This window comes from Engystomops pustulosus, chromosome 7 (genome assembly GCF_040894005.1).
Source record: "Engystomops pustulosus chromosome 7, aEngPut4.maternal, whole genome shotgun sequence".
Lineage (NCBI taxonomy): Eukaryota > Metazoa > Chordata > Amphibia > Anura > Leptodactylidae > Engystomops > Engystomops pustulosus.
The window spans coordinates 171261135-171275456 of record NC_092417.1 but is presented as its reverse complement, the minus strand read 5'-3'; the positions used below and the strand labels follow the sequence as shown (position 1 = coordinate 171275456).

The window sequence follows — 14322 nt, the reverse complement described above, 5'->3', positions numbered from 1 at the left end:
GACAGGATGATCAGGGCAGACCTCCTCATTGACTTCGGTAGAGCGCCCGAGGAAAGACACTCATTGAATACCTCAGTCAAGAGGGGAACCAAGGCGTCCTTAAAGGTCTTATAAAACCCAGATGTTAAGCCATCCGGACCCGGTGATTTCTTGAGGGCGAGCCCTTCAATCGCCAGGCTGACTTCCTCTTCCCTGATCATCTCTGTCAAAACATCAAGAGAGGGGTCTACCTATCATAAGTGAGCTTGTCTCTGGAACCTCCCCTATCTTGGGGCCTCGTGACAGCATTGATGTCCCCTCGAAAGACCACCTGCTGACTTGTAAAAAGGTAGGGCTTGATCCTCATAAACAGACACTTCCTGTCCCACTTGGACTGGGGATCATAGATGTTAATAAGACAAAGTTCTTGTCCCTTCATGAGGACATCCAGGATCAGGCACCTCCCCATTTCTAACTCAATAACTCGTCTGCATTCTACCGGTGCAGTAAAAAGGACCGCCACTCCGCTATACGGCTCGGCCGCAAGAGACCAATAGCAAGGCCCGTGTCTCCATTCCCTCTTAGCTTTAAAAATGCCTGCCAAATCTGGCAGCCTGGTCTCCTGCAAAAATAAAATGTCGGCTTCAACACGGCCAAGAAAATAAAAGGCCGCAAATCTAGCCGCATCAGACTTAATGCTGGCGACATTAATAGACGCCAGTGTCAACGGAGTGGGTGCTGCCATCATGAGTGATTGAGTTAGACGGCTTTTTTCTTACTATTTCCCTTCCCCCGACTCTCCTCTGAAGATGATCCCTTTTCTCTTTTTGCTCCAGAGTTAGGGCAACTTCTTTTCCCCCAAGGACCCACCCGGACCACCCTCTCCTTCGTCCTTGTCTCCTGACTCTGAGTCAGTCTCCCACTCTGAGGACCCAGCATCCCCAGAGGATAGAGACCCGGCGCCCCCTGCAGGCTGCTCCGCCGCCACCTCCAGAACCCCACCCTCAGCCTCTCTGCCCGAGGAGGCGATCTCATCAAGGGTGAGGAAACGGTTGGAAAGCTCAACCAGAGGGGAGGAAGTTTTCCCTTCCTTAGGTACGTTAGATAGGCCACGTTTTTCTTTTTCTGCTTGCGCTTATTTTCTAGCCAAATCCTGTTATCCTCATCCATACTCTCATAATGGGAGGACGTGGAGGACATGGCACCTTTCTCGCGCTCCATCCTCCTGACCTCCTCATCCAACTCCTCATCCCTCAGGGCCTCAGTAGCAAGACCAGCCTCTGAGGAAGGACCAAGGGTCACCCCAGCAACCTGAGGCTTCCCCAGCTCTCTCCCTTTTTGTCTGTCTTCAAGCCGCCTCAACTGAGAAGGTGACTTATTCTTACTTTTCTTCAGAGGGCCCTCAGCTCCTCCACCTCTGTGACAGACCTCAGGCTGCCCCAGGTAGAAAATCAGGATTCTGTCTCGCCGAAGAAAGGCTGAAGAAGGAATGTGGGCGACTGTGCTGCCTGAACACTTCAACTTCATCATGAAGGTCCAGGCCCCAGACCAAATACCATATTCATTGCGGTTTTTCTGCGGTACCTGTACAACCTCACCATAACGACTGAGCCAAGTCATGATGTCCATACAAGAAAGTGACTCGTTACGGGTCAAAACGGTCACCTTCTTGACTGCGTTTTGGCGAGACACTGCTTACACAGCAAAGTCTCGCCATGCGGGCTCGTTCTTTGCCAGCTCATAATTTGACCAGAAGAGCTCTAAGCCCTCCGGCCGAACAAAGCTGACATCGAACTCTGGAGTACCATAAGGATGTATCAGGGCAAAGATGTCACTAGCCCTGAAGTTCATCTTCAGGAGGAGCTCCACCACCCTTGACCTGGGTGGGCATGCGTCACTGCCCCTCCAGCGAAGACGAATCACATTCCTACGGGAAGCTCCGGGCCCGGTTGTGGGTAAAGACCATACAATCTCTCCCCCCCTTTGCTCTTGGAAGGCTGACAGGCCATGCCTGTCTGTCCAGAAGGACAGATCAACCTCTCTCCCCTCTACAGTGATTGACTTTTCCCCTCTCCTGAGAGCCTCCAGAAGACGCATTTGCAAAACGCTATTCCCAGAGCCAGGAGACAAGGAGTTAACCCCACTTGCCCCAGCGGTGACACTCGCATAGCTCCTTATGGGAGCAGCCACCACTGGGGGTGCAGATGGACCAGCACTCACACCAGGATCCCCCCAGCACCATTCACCACCCCTACACTGCCCCTCACCCCTGCATCAGTCACACCAGCTGGGCCAGGAGAACCTGGGGTTGCCTCGGCGTCACTGGACACTAGGGGTAGAGCCACCTCCATAGCTGATTCAGCCTGAGAAGAGGCAGCTCCAACCCCGATCTTACTTGTGCCCTCTGCCTCACTGGCATTAACCCCACAGGAGCCACCGCCCCTGGCACCGGGCCACCCACCCTCCCACTGGGGGGCAGCGCACAGTACCAGGACCTGCTGGATCGCCCTCACTGTCCGGCCTTTCGGCCGATGACTTCCCTGCACCATCCTTGCTACTACAAACAAGGCTGGTGCTCTGCGCCATGATGGAACGTGGCTTTGCAATCTCCCTGCACCCTGGCACCGAGTCCACTGCAGGATTCGTGCTGGGCTGGGCAACGGGGCCTACACGACAGGCTGGCACTGCTGCCCGCCCGGGGGAAACAGGGAGGGGGACAAACACTAGATTTACCTCCTGAGGCGCCTTGGTCTTCTTGGGTCAGCACTCACTATTCTGCTGCTGGTGCAGTCACTGTGTACATACATGACATTACTTATCCTGTACTGATCCTGAGTTACATCCTGTATTATACTCCAGAGCTGTACTCACTATTCTGCTGCTGGTGCAGTCACTGTGTACATACATGACATTACTTATCCTGTACTGATCCTGAGTTACATCCTGTATTATACCCCAGAGCTGCACTCACTATTCTGCTGCTGGTGCAGTCACTGTGTACATACATGACATTACTTATCCTGTACTGATCCGGAGTTACATCCTGTATTATACCCCAGAGCTGCACTCACTATTCTGCTGCTGGTGCAGTCACTGTGTACATACATGACATTACTTATCCTGTACTGATCCTGAGTTACATCCTGTATTATACTCCAGAGCTGCACTCACTATTCTGCTGCTGGTGCAGTCACTGTGTACATACATGACATTACTTATCCTGTACTGATCCTGAGTTACATCCTGTATTATACTCCAGAGCTGCACTCACTATTCTGCTGCTGGTGCAGTCACTGTGTACATACATGACATTACTTATCCTGTACTGATCCTGAGTTACATCCTGTATTATACCCCAGAGCTGCACTCACTATTCTGCTGCTGGTGCAGTCACTGTGTACTTACATGACATTACTTATTCTGTACTGATCCTGTGTAACATCCTGTATTATACTCCAGAGCTGCACTCACTATTCTGCTTGTAGCCCTTTGAATAGAGTGCCCATGGTCCCAGTATAGGACCCATGGAAACTTCTCTATGGTTGTTGCTTGTATATCCTGGTGGTGGAGTCCTTAATATAAATTGGAATTTTCCAGATTCTGCAGAATAAGTAAGATCTGTACAGACACTGAACAAGTAGGGGATGCTAGAGAATTTTACTTTGTAAAATAGCTCCCTTTTAACTTTCATTTCTTGATCATGAATTAGAAGAGGCTTACACAGGAATCACCCGCGACTTAAATACTGTGTTATTTCCTGACATTACATTAATTGTATCAGATAAGGAGTAATTACGGTAACACCTCGGCTGCGGAACATGCGCTTCATTATCACATACTCTGCAATTTCGCTAAAAGATCACTTGTGAAGGAAGCGCTAGCGATATCTGTCCTGGGGAAACATCCGATTCATCCAAGTCATGAAATGATGGAAATCCAAGATGCTGGGAAGGTCACCTTGTATCTGATGTTTCAGCGCTTCCAAGACCTGAGCCACAGATATAGACCCCCCCCCCCCCCACAGGGTGAGGTCAGACCTTTTTCTCTATATATTACTAGGAAATATATGGGGATATTATATGGATACTATATGTAGAGTATCTTAAATGACGTGAATGTTAAAGGGGTTGGCCACATACGTTGCCCATGTGCCTTTATTGCCTTTATAATAATCCCTGCATATGCATCATGTGATTCAGCAGTCCTACTACTTACTTCCGTACTGTGTGCAGACTCTCTGTGATTCTTTGTTTACATCTCTGAGCCCTGATGAATAGGAGAAGCAGCAGCAGGAGAGTTATGAGTCATTCTGCTCCCTCCCCTTTCCCAGGGAGCAGTGGGAGACGCATGAGGATGGGCTGGATCAGTGAGGAGAGGAAGCTGTATATATATATATATATATATATATATATATATATATATATATACAGAGAGCAGTATGGTGAGCACAGAGAAAGGTTATAGCTATGAAAGGAGGCACATACACAGCTACATATACATGCAGAGACATGTCTAATGAAAACTGGCCAACCCCTTTAAATGGTGTCTATTTCCCATTTTAAATACAGCTCTGGATGTGAATTGAGAAATACCTGTATGTTTTTAAGGTTTTTCCAAAGTTTTGCAATATGTTCTATAATTTTTAAATAAAATAATGTCTTCTGGATTAATGTTTTTTAGATGGCAAATACCAGGTCACAAATCAGCATCACACTCACCATGCTCTTCAAATAGGTCAAAAGAGGTTCTCGGATCCGAATTCTGCAAAGTAACAAAAAATTATTTTTTTTTAGTGCAATGAGGTAATCCGGACAATGTACAACGATGAGCAAGTTACAAAGTAATTAGCTGACTTTAAAGTAAATCTACTACCAGGATCATGGATTGTAAACCAAGCACATTTGAAAATGATTCAAATGAGCTGGAGGGACTCTGGGCTCAATTAACAGCTATGGAGCCTGGAGCCCCTCAGGTCCATTTACATACTGTATATACTTGAGTATAAACCGACCCAAGTATAAGCCGAGGCCCCTAATTTTAACACAAAAACCCTATATTTTTTTACTCGAGTATAAGCTGAGTTTGGGTTTTCAGCACATTTTTTTTGTGCTGAAAAACTAGGCTTATACTCGAGTAGATATGGTAATTTACTTTTTTTTTTTTTGTAATAGCCCAAAATTTACTTCCAAAATTAAATTGCTATATAATGGTGAATGCTGAAGTGTTTCTATTACAGGCAAACCCATGTCTGCATGTAGCCTTCATATAATTTGGGTTTGCAGAATCTATTACACAATGCAAAAACCCTTCCCAATTCCATGCATGGAATGGATTCACCCGGATACAGAATATGGTGATCTCATAACAGCCTTGATAGTCGGAGGACCTGGTACAAATTCAGCATTGGCACCAATTTACATGGTATGGATTATGGTAAGAGTGGTCTCTAGGTTACGTGACTTCTAGTTACAGCCCCTCTGTGTCCACCTCCCTCTTCCTGTGCCCACCTGCGCGGTGACACCTTCCTCACCGGCTTCTGATGCATCCGCAAAGCTGTTCATGACATAAGCGAGTATTTTTATCGGCGATGAGGTAAATAAAAGATGGTATCTGTTTAGTGCACAACCAGCGCGCAGCGATGGCAGCATATTCTCAGCCTACACGTCATGTGTGGGAGCCGGGTTAGTCATCTAATAGGCATGTGTGATTGACAGAGTGCATTTCGTTTTTCATGTCAGCAAAGAAGACAGTCCCCAATTTAGTGTGTTTTACATACACAGCGTATAATCAGCAGCCGGCGCTGCCTGCCTGCCTCGGATCAAGCTGTCTTTTGCAGCCTTCTGTTAGGACTCTCTTGGCAGATCTGTGCAGGCTCTTGGCGGTAGGACAGATAATGGCTCCACAACTGGCGCACAGCATGACCCTCAGCGTGATAGTGGCATGATTCACCGCCATGCCCCAAAAATACCCTCTGCTCAGCGGTAACATCCTAACGTATCCCTGGTCTATGTACAGTGTGTCACTATAGGAAGAAGAGGGGACCCTCTCTGCCTCCAAATAAGTTTTGGCTCACTGTATTGGGGTAACTTAAAGGAAACCTACCGTCAGATATCTACATATTAAGGTAGGTCTTATGGTAGGTTGCCACCTACATTATAAACCCTAATCTATCTTTAGTTAATACTAAACTACTATCTACGCTGAACTACAGCCTCCACCTTTTTGGAGAGGCTACGGGGGCGTGGCCTCTCCGTGGAATGGGAACAAAAGCTATACCACGCCCCTGCCTCCCTGCTCTTCACTTGGTGTGCTGCCTCACTGATTGCGTGTCCTCAGCTCCTTCAATGCGCAGAGCACATGCACACAGCCGCACCACGTTGGGTCCAACGCCGGAGCTACTGCGCATGTGCTCTGCATAGATATGTGTCTATGCAAAGTAGAGACGCATAGCATGTGAGGCAGCAGACAAGCAGGTAGGCAGGGACAGCAGGGGCTACTGGGGCGGGGAGTAGCCTTTGCTTCGGCTCCATGGAGAGGCTACTCCACGCCCCAGTAGCCTCTCCAGAAATTAGCATATTAGTTCCATGGGGGCCCTCCAACCTTTTATCAAACCTCATGAAATAGGCCCTAGCAGCCTCCAGGGTTGTTTTCTGATGGACCTCTGGGGTCTAGTATTGGATTACAGGCTGGGCCCTCCAGAGGATTCCGAGATTCTCTGGTGGGCCAGTCCGACACTGATACCAAGTTTCTCATATTAGAGAAAAAAAACACCTTAAAGAGAAACTGTCACTGGTTTTAACCCACTGAACTATCAGCCCCTTATGTAGGGTGTGAAATGTCCTTTCTAGAATTGCCTCTTTAATGTGAAATCTCCCCCATTTACCTATAAAAAATCTCCCCCAAATTCTGGCAAATATGACTCTTCTCACCTCTCTTTCACAAGTTTAGTGCTTGAAGTGGGAGGATCAGTTCAGAATCCCTTATCTTTGGTTCTGTAGTATCTAGAAACATGGTTTTATGTCATATTGAAGAAAGGGATCTTATCTTTCAGAACCTATCAGGCTTGTTGTTCTTTCATCTACAGAATGGGACCTAGAGGCAGTTAAAAAATAGACGGGAACTGGATCTTCACCTCTAGCTTGCATTTCCATCTATGTCTTTTTGTTCAGCACCAGGGACAGCACATAACATAGCTGTGCATCACAGGGAACGTTCCCGGTTGTTGTCAACTTTTTGTTGAAAACTTTTGACCCACAGTAGATATTAAAGATCTGATTGTAGCCATTGATTACCTAATCACATTGAATTACAATGTATCATTGTCTCTGGAAATCTAGAAACCTCCAATATTATATTTTTAGGACTCTAGATCCCTCGTACAAGGTTACAACCATCACCAGATCTTGTGGCGGAGCGTTCTATAGCGTCACTGCTCTTACAGTAAAGAATCTTGTCTATGATTCTGGTGAAATATCTTCTCTCTAAGAATAGAGGATGCTCCGTGTTATGGTTACATGGATAAATTGTGCTGTTTTCCAACGTGTTTGATATCCTTATTGTAAACAATATTCCATGTACGGTCTGACTAATAGTTTGTTCCATTGTTCTTATCATGGCCAACTATGCCTCTCCTGATACATCCCACTATTTATTTGCTTTGGCAGCAGCTTCCTGGCATTGGCACTAATAATATATTCCTTTTATCTGTGTTGATCACTTTGCAAATCTGAGAAATACTTCATATCTTTGATTTTTATCCTATTCTGTGAAGATTTAAAAAAAAGATGAGGGCCTGATAAGACTGCTCCAATGCTTATTCCTATGCTACCTCATGGCTGTAAACCCTAAAATACTGAACCTTAATAGCCAAATGTGGACTATGACCATTCCAATATCAACCCCTGTAGTACTCCAATGATGACCAGCATCTGTTATGTCCCTAATGTCATCACGAAATATTGCTCCTATTAGATTGCATTGTCCTATAGAGCCTGATCACCTGTATGTGCCATCTACTGTCTATGTTTGGTATTGCAGCTGCTGTACTTCTGCCTGAGAAGAAATTGTTTACTTTCATGACCAATAGGTCATGTTTATTCCACATTGTAAGAAGGTTTCAGGTTGGATAAGGAACCTGTCAGCTCCCAAGAAAAGTTCATTAAACCCCTTGTGGCTGGAAAGTTCTTGGTCTTTGGAGATTAGATCCAATGAGAAGAAGTTGTGTCTGAAACCTGCTGCCCAGACAAGTGGCCTCCAGAGTCCTACCAGAGCCTGCCTTGGAGCACTGCTATAGCAGCTCCTCATCTCTCCAGCTTGAACCTACCCAAATACCAGGCTGTGGGCACCTTTTACCGAACACAATCCAACCAGTGACCTGGGACCTGCTACCTTTTGCCTGGTGCCTCTGTCATGTTGCTGTTCGAGAATAAAGGACCCGTGAGTTGATTTTTCACATCCATTGTCTCAGTGTGATCCCTGGAAGCGCCATAACATCAAGGGCCACCCCCCTACTATCTATCCAGGGATCCTCATATCTATACTTAGGGAGAGCCCCAGGGAGAACTGTTTCCATCCATCCGTGGCATCTCCTTCCTCTTCTTGCAGTCCACCTGACGGACACCTCCCCGGTGTGGACGAGGCCTGTTCTACCCGTACCAAGCGGTTGTGACCCAATCGAGCGCTAGGCCACGCTCAAGCAGCCACTCAGGTACCAGGGGAATCCTGGACCTCCCCCAAGCCAAAAAGTCAAACCCTCGGGGGGATGTTGCACATCCATAATGAGTATATGATATATTCTGTGCATACATTAGAAGACTGTGCGACTTGTATAAAGTTTTCACCCTATAAAATTACTTTTATCACCAAGTAATTAACAGCAGGGAAAATCTCCATATCTGTTCACACATTGACATTAGATGCTGTAATTATTGTTCATCTTAAAACGGGCTGAAAACGTTAAATGGTTGTAATCACGTAGTCTACAGTATACATCTAATGTTATGCTATCCTTTTTGTCCCATAGCCATAGTAACCAATCACGGTCCAGCTTACATGTTTGAAGAACAGCGTACGAGATGAAAGCTGAGCTGTGATTGGTTTCTAAGTGCAGCCAAGCTTGTTTGTACAAGTGTATCTTTATTGCTCTCATAGCTACCAATCACAGCACAGCTTTCAATTTCAAATCAGCTCTTGTAGAATGAAAGCTGTGATTGGTTTCTACGGGAAACATAGCCTGTTTCACTTTTGTAAATTCGCTCCATGGCCTTTTGTTATCGGAATCACGTTGTACTATAGATTATGAATCAATAAAACTGCAATACCAGACACGACCTATCCACAGGGGTGCTGCTGGTTATAGTAGAAAGCAGCCATGTTTTTGTAATCCTTGACAACCCCTTTAAGAACATGTTGTTGTCATTTGGCAATAGTCGCGCCCGCCTTACCGCGTTTTGTAATTAACTCTAATGATCAGTGTTGTTGCTTTACTGTAAGAGTAATTCCCTCCACGATCCTGGGGGAGATATCCTCCTCTCACAGGAGTCACCATATTGGTTTCGGCGCACGAGTAAGCAATAAGCCAAACGGTTATGAATTAAACATGAGGGAACCATTATCGTAATTCAAGAATACGGCCGGACCCTCAAGGACATTCACGTGCGCCGCATTCTGCAAGACGTTGCGGCATGAAAGCTTGAGATGGTTGTGAACGTTCCAGTCACCTTATCTTCTTCTACTAGAGGACTACAACTCCCATCAGGACTAAATCACAAATACCATGCAGTATGGCAGTGTTATTTGGCCAATACATGGAGATTATAGCTGGGCATGTCTATGGGTGCGCCGCATTCTGCAAGACGTTGCGGCATGAAAGCTTGAGATGGTTGTGAACGTTCCAGTCACCTTATCTTCTTCTACTAGAGGACTACAACTCCCATCAGGACTAAATCACAAATACCATGCAGTATGGCAGTGTTATTTGGCCAATACATGGAGATTATAGCTGGGCATGTCTATGGGTGTATTATTTAAGTACCATATACGGTAACACAATTTTTTGGGAATGTGGAATTGTTTTTAGGTTACAGTACTATAAGTAGTGGTAAAATGTGAGCACTATATGGCGCTATTTCTTGAGCAGTATAGCAGTGTTATTAAGACATTGTTAATATTATGTAGTGTTGTTATTTTGGACACATTGGGGGTCATTTACTAAGGGCCCGATTCGCGTTTTTCCCGACTTGTTACCCGAATATTTCCGATTTGCGCCTATTTTCCCTGAATTGCCCCGGGTTTTTTGCGCAGGCGATCGGATTGTAGCGCATCGGCGCCGGCATGCACGCGACGGAAATCGGGGGCATAGCCGAACGAAAACCTGACAGATTCGGAAAAAACGCTGCATTTAAAAAAAAAAAAGTGTCGCTGGACACGCGCTTACCTTCACCAGGAATAGGCTTGTGAACTCCGACGCACCTCGGCGGACTTCAGCGCAGCAGCGACACCTGGTGGACGTCGGAGGAACTACCTTAGTGAATCGCCGGAAGACCCGAATCCACCGCAGAGAACGCACCGCTGGATCGCGAATGGACCGGTTAAGTAAATCTGCCCCATTGGGGCTCATCGGACCGCATTTTCGTCGAGTTTCCCGACGATTTCCGAGTAGCGACGCATTTAACAGGGGTTTTTGACGCACGTGATCGGATTTTGGCTCATCGGCGCTGGCTAGCACGAGACACAAATCGTTGGACCGTCCGGATCGGGGATCGCAACATGACCGGGTAAGTAAATTTGCCCCATTATGATAATATTATATAGAACTGCTACATTTGCAACATGGTGGTACTTAGTACAGGCAGTTCCCGGGTTACGTACAAGATAGGGTCTGTAGGTTTGTTCTTAAGTTGAGTTTGTATGTAAGTCGGAACTGTATATTTTATCATTGTAATCACAGCCAGAACTTTTTTTGGTCTCTGTGACAAATGGATTTTAAAAATGTTGGGTCGTCATAAGAACCAGGATTAACAATAAAGCTTCATTACAGACACCGGTGATAACTGTTACAGCTGGTTCTTGTAGCCTAGGACTAAAGTACAATAAATTACCAATATCCAGAGGTCCGTTTGTAACAAGGGGTCGTATGTAAGTCAAGTGTTCTTAAGTAGGGGACCGCCTGTACTTTGCACCATGAAATGATAATGACTTTATTTGCTGTTGATACTTGGGCACTATGAAGGTATTATTAGGACACGTTCTTTTTATATTCTTTAGACATTGTATTGCGCTATTACTTTGGAGCTTTGGTGTATTACTTAGACGCTGGAGATATAATTTTGACTTTTCAATGGCACTGTAATATGACACAGTGGTAGTGATATTTGGAAATGGTATGGTGATACTATTGTAACACCTCTGGACTGACACTTGGGTACTATGATGGTATGATGTGGGCACTGCCGATATTGTTTTAATTTTGATGGTACTGGTATTTGGCTACTATCTCTCATCTATCTATCTCAAATCTATTTTTCTATGTAATCTATACAGTGTCGGACTGAGGTTCCTTGTACCCACCAGATGAAATTATTCCACCCTTCATTATCCCACATGAAATAGACCCTCCTGAGCTCCAAATTAGGTTGTACAGTATGTATCTATAGGCTCCAGTGTTAGGTTAGAGCGTGGGCCCACCAGAGGATCCTCTGATCCTATGGTGGGCCAGTCCGACACTCTATATACCTCTGAGGCTATTGATTGGTTGTAAGTGCAATGTCATATGTCATCACTGCATGAACAACAGCAGCCGTAGGTAAGGCTACAGGAGAATAAAAGTGGGCCAATGACAGGGGGGGGGCATCATTGGGTCAGTTTTTTTAAAGTGACAGCCTGGCAATCCGTGAGGACTAGATCTAGAGATGTAGCCATTGTACCACCTGTGCTAAGTTCTTACATGATGTACATGCATTAAGGTTGTCTGACTTCTGGGACCCCCCACTAACTCTAACTTTAGAAATATAAGGTCCACATGACTATTTTAGGGCAGCCCCTGTAGTATTTTGTCTGCACTGTAGTGCCCCATGGCCACCAGGCTCTAGAGGTAACTGCCATGTGACCCCATTGATGTACCCTAGCACATGCATAGACATAGGGTGTATGTTATGCCAAGGCTGATTATATGCCCCAGCCCGGCCCTGGCATAGACAACTAGGATTACGTATGACTACACATTACTGGTATTACATTCAGTCACTGCACTTACAGATTTCTGACCTCAACCCACGAAACCTTTCTAACTTCAGTTTGATAGAACTCGCAGAAAGCTTTGTGGTTTTGGATTTCTGGAAAATGCTGCGTCACAGGTCTCAGAGAAAAGTCTTGGTTCATATCACTAATACATGAGGCAATTGCATAAAAAGCAATTCCCATGTTATTATCAGTAGCACTTCCTGTACCAGTACTGGTGCAGGGGAGTCCCAGAGGATGGCATCTTATTCCACAGTCCTAGACTTAATCCCACTGGTAATAGACTACTCTACCTTACACTCCATCAGCCCGTGCACCTAAGCTGGAGCAATTGATCATAGAGATGTAATGGAAAGTACAGAAAAGAAGGGGCAATAGGGCAGTAGCCGAAGATCCTGATGAGACAAACTGAAGATTTCGGAGCATGTTAGTGGCAGGAAGGTGGGAATTGGGGCTATGAATCATGATGATGTCAGTAACTGAAGGAGACAAATCCCCAGAGTGCTATGCATTGCAGTATTTGGTGATTTTAGGCTGATATTTTGTGCTGCACAGTGGAATTTAGTGCTGCTGGAGAGGTATTCTGTGCTGCAGTATATGGTGCTTTGCTGTACTTTGTTATTTGGACACTTAAAAAACGTTATGTTTTTTTGAGTGGTATTGTGCTGCCTCTCCCCGGGACTCATCTGCTGGCAGGAAGCCAGGTAATGTGAAATAAACTTATATAAAGTACTTAAAATATTCAGATGCTGATAAAGGAATGGTTCTTATGCAATGGTATTTTTTTGCTGTACTATGTTATTTGGACATTTCTGGGATGGTATTGGTGCTTTGCTGTCGCATTTGATGTTTCTAGGATCGTATTTTATGTCACTCTAGGCTGTTGAGTGCTTCTGGGGTGGCATTTTGTGCTGCACTATGATTCACTGCACGTTTGTGGCTTCTGAAGTTGTATTTTTGTCCTGTCCTGTGTTTGTTTGGTACTTTATGTACTTTATGTTTTTTGGGTGGTATTGTGCTGCCTCTCCCCGGAACTCATCACACTCTGCTGGCAGGGAGCCAGGTAATGTGAAATAAACTTATATAAAGTACTTAAAATATTCAGATGCTGATAAAGGAATGGTTATTTCGCACTGGTATTTTTTGCTGTACTATGTTATTTGATCATTTCTGAAATGGTATTGGTGCTTCACTGTTGAACTTGATGTCTCTAGGATCTTATTTTATGTCACTCTAGGTTGTTGAGTGCTTCTGGGGTGGCATTTTGTGTTGCACTATTCCTTTTGAGGTTGTATTTTGTCCTATCCTATGTTGTTTATGCTTTTGCTTTATGTTTTTTTTTTTGGGTGGTATTGTGTGTCCCTCTAGGTTGTTTGGTGCTTCTGGGGTGGTTTTTTTGTGCTGCACTGCAGAATCTGGTGCTGCTGGAGAGGTATTTTGTGTTTCATTGCAGTATGTGGTGCTTCCATGACAGTATTTTCTGCTATTTTGTTTTATTTGACATTTTGTTGGTATTTGGTGGTTGATGGTTGTGTTTGATGTTTCTAGGGTGGTATTTTGTGCTACTCTAGGTTGTTGAGTTTCTCTGGGGGTGGTGTTGTGTGCTCCACCGTGGTGCATTGGATGTTTCTCCTACTTTGCAATGTATTTGCTGTTTCTAGCTTGGTATTTGAGGGGATATTGTGTGCTGCACTGTGGCTTTTGGCACTTCTGTAGTAATATTTGTAGCAGTGTGAACTGTCTGTTACTATCTCAGCAATATGTGATAGATTTGGGGGTGGGGGTGTTATATTGTTAGAGTTGGTGGGATTTATGTGCTAGTTCTACTTTGTCCATCCCTGATAGAAGACACAACGGTCCTGATCATATGATGGACATACAACAGCACAGTTTTGCTACTGTGCAGCTATCAGAGATTTTGACAGCAAGCAGAGATCTTAAAATCGATGAAAATCTGTACTTAAAAACATATTTGAGTAAGATCAGGAGGACAGGGGGATGCAAAGAACATTCATCTGTTGAATTTTCCAGGTCTGTATCTGTGAAAACGGCAAAAAAAAAATATTAATTTGCTTATTTTTCCTGATTTTCCCATGATGCCGCGCT

The 14322-nt window shown here is 45.0% G+C and overlaps 1 protein-coding gene across 2 annotated transcripts in view; it reads right to left on the bottom strand.

Annotated features, from left to right (window-relative positions):
- PTPN5 (protein tyrosine phosphatase non-receptor type 5) overlaps nt 1-14322 on the bottom strand; it is a 71839-nt gene that overhangs the window by 45387 nt on the left and 12130 nt on the right. For both annotated transcript variants that reach the window (XM_072118953.1, XM_072118952.1), the window contains exon 2: nt 4698-4740. The gene's annotated coding sequence lies outside the window, so the exon portion shown is untranslated. The remainder of the gene's footprint in view (nt 1-4697; nt 4741-14322) is intronic.